Genomic DNA, 2,500 nt, shown 5'->3' with positions numbered 1-2,500 from the left:
AGGGCAAAGCTGCTGCACGCCTCGTGATACTCCGCGGGCGACATGGTGGCGGTGATCCTGCCTCCGTCGCTGCGGTGCGTTGGGGCACGCATCGCCTCTTGGGCGCCCTGTTTTTTTTCAACCAATAGATGTATGTCTCTGCGGGCCGCACCAGGCTGGTGCTCCCCACAGCTTCACGCCACCCTGCTCCGCCCGCACGCCGGCGTGCAGGTGGCTGCTGCTAAAGGTGGGGAGTGTATGTGCGGTCCGGGTGGCTTTCCTCTGGCGAGGGAGAGACCTTAAGCAAACTCAGAGACAAATCTTGACGGTCGATCACTCGTAAAAAATAAAACGTGACAAACTTTGTGTTGGTTCAAGTACGAAAGGATCTCTGTCGGCTTGGGGGTACGCCCGTTTCAACTTGTCTCGCGAGGGTGGTTTCGGGGCCAGCAGGAGAGCTCGTCGGGGTAGCAGGCCCTGCAGCCGTGGTCACCGCCAAACCCCCCCAACTCGAGCAAGTGAAAAAAAAAAGTAACAGGAGCGAAAGCATCTCTGTCGGCTTGGGGGTACGCCCGTTTCCGTTTCAACTTGTCTCGCGAGGGTGGTTTCGGGGCCAGCAGGAGAGCTCGTCGGGGTAGCAGGCCCTGCAGCCGTGGTCACCGCCAAACCCCCACAACTCGAGCAAGTGAAAAAAAAAAGTAACAAATAAGAAAGGATCGTCGGCTTGGGGGTACGCCCGTTTCCGTTTCAACTTGTCTCGCGAGGGTGGTTTCGGGGCCAGCAGGAGAGCTCGTCGGGGTAGCAGGCCCTGCAGCCGTGGTCACCGCCAAACCCCCACAACTCGAGCAAGTGAAAAAAAAAAGTAACAAATAAGAAAGGATCGTCGGCTTGGGGGTACGCCCGTTTCCGTTTCAACTTGTCTCGCGAGGGTGGTTTCGGGGCCAGCAGGAGAGCTCGTCGGGGTAGCAGGCCCTGCAGCCGTGGTCACCGCCAAATCCCCACAACTCGAGCAAGTGAAAAAAAAAGTAACAAATAAGAAAGGATCGTCGGCTTGGGGGTACGCCCGTTTCCGTTTCAACTTGTCTCGCGGGGGTGGTTTCGGGGCCAGCAGGAGAGCTCGTCGGGGTAGCAGGCCCTGCAGCCGTGGTCACCGCCAAACCCCCCCAACTGTTGGGCGCCTACCTGCGCGGGGCAGGAGGACACTTTCCGATTTCAAATCTCCGTTTGCCGAGTCCACCCCGAACGCACGCGGGCGGGCGGGTTCGCATCACCCTTCGTCACAAGGGGCGAAGCCCGTTCCACCGTCTCGTCAGTAGTGCCGACCGGTCTGTGATCGACGAGGGGAGCCACACCAGGTCCGGCCCTGCTGCTTGGCGGCACCGCGTCGTCGGGAGCTCGCGACAGACGGAGGGTTTCGGTGTACTCTCCAGCCACGGGAAACGAAGCCGGTGATGCAGGCGCCGGTCTTTCGCTCCCAAATCGGCTGGGTTTACATCGTTGCTATCTAGTCACGCTCCCTTCAAACCCGACGGGGTACCTATTCCCCTCACCCGTCTGTGCGTATACAGCCTCTTTGCACTTGCGGGATGGGGGTGGTGGTTTAAAGACTCTCGAGTTGCCGCCCGTCGGTCTCCGAGCTCCGTGCAGTAGTGATCCCCAGCGAACTGCCAGCAGGGCGAACGAGCGATCCCGCTCTCGGTCGGGGCGCCTGGCGTCGATCGGTGGTCGGTGGCTTGCGGGCAAGCTGCGCTGTGAGTGTGGGAACGAGTATGACGAGCCGTTGCCGCGACTCCCAGTCCACCTCGGCGGTGGCTGGGCCGGGCGGGCGTCTGCTCGGGCGAGTGCCGCCCCCGCCTCCTCGCAGGAAGTCCGCTCGCCGACACGCCGCCACGTGCACGCGTCAGTGACGCTGCCGAACCGATGGCCGGTGCCCGTTCCCGCCTCTGCTTTTCCTAGGGCAAAGCTGCTGCACGCCTCGTGATACTAGGCGGGCGACATGGTGGCGGTGATCCTGCCTCCGTCGCTGCGGTGCGTTGGGGCACGCATCGCCTCTTGGGCGCCCTGTCCTCCTCCCCCCAATAGACGTATGTTTCTGCGGGCCGCACCAGGATGGTGCTCCCCATCGCTTCACGCCACCCTGCTCCGCCCGCACGCCGGCGTGCAGGTGGCTGTAGCTCAAGGTGGGGAGCGTATGTGCGGTCCGGGTCGCTTTCCTCTGGCGAGGGAGAGACCTAAAACAAACTCAGACAACTCTTGACGGTGGATCACTCGGCTCGTGCGTCGATGACGAACGCAGCTAGCTGCGAGAATTAATGTGAATTGCAGGACACATTGATCATCGACACTTTGAACGCACTTTGCGGCCCCGGGTTCTTCCCGGGGCCACGCCTGTCTGAGGGTCGTTTGGCAATCAATCGCACTCGCCTTGGCTGGCGAGAGCGCGGCTGGGGTGTCGCAGAGGACCCGTCCTCTTTGTCCCCCTAAGTTCAGACTCCGGAGCCCTCCGGCGTCGGAGCGCTTG

General features: G+C 61.9%; 1 non-coding gene across 1 annotated transcript; it reads left to right on the top strand.

Moving 5' to 3' along the window:
- Positions 1-2,227: 2,227 nt before the first annotated feature.
- On the top strand, positions 2,228-2,381 carry LOC140472815 (5.8S ribosomal RNA). The gene has a single exon (XR_011957875.1). It is a non-coding gene; the product is annotated as a 5.8S ribosomal RNA (ribosomal RNA).
- The last annotated feature ends 119 nt before the right edge of the window (positions 2,382-2,500 follow it).

The sequence above is a fragment of the Chiloscyllium punctatum genome, unplaced genomic scaffold, assembly GCF_047496795.1.
Source record: "Chiloscyllium punctatum isolate Juve2018m unplaced genomic scaffold, sChiPun1.3 scaffold_459, whole genome shotgun sequence".
In the NCBI taxonomy this organism is placed as follows: Eukaryota; Metazoa; Chordata; class Chondrichthyes; order Orectolobiformes; family Hemiscylliidae; genus Chiloscyllium; species Chiloscyllium punctatum.
This window is presented reverse-complemented; position numbering and strand designations above follow the sequence as displayed.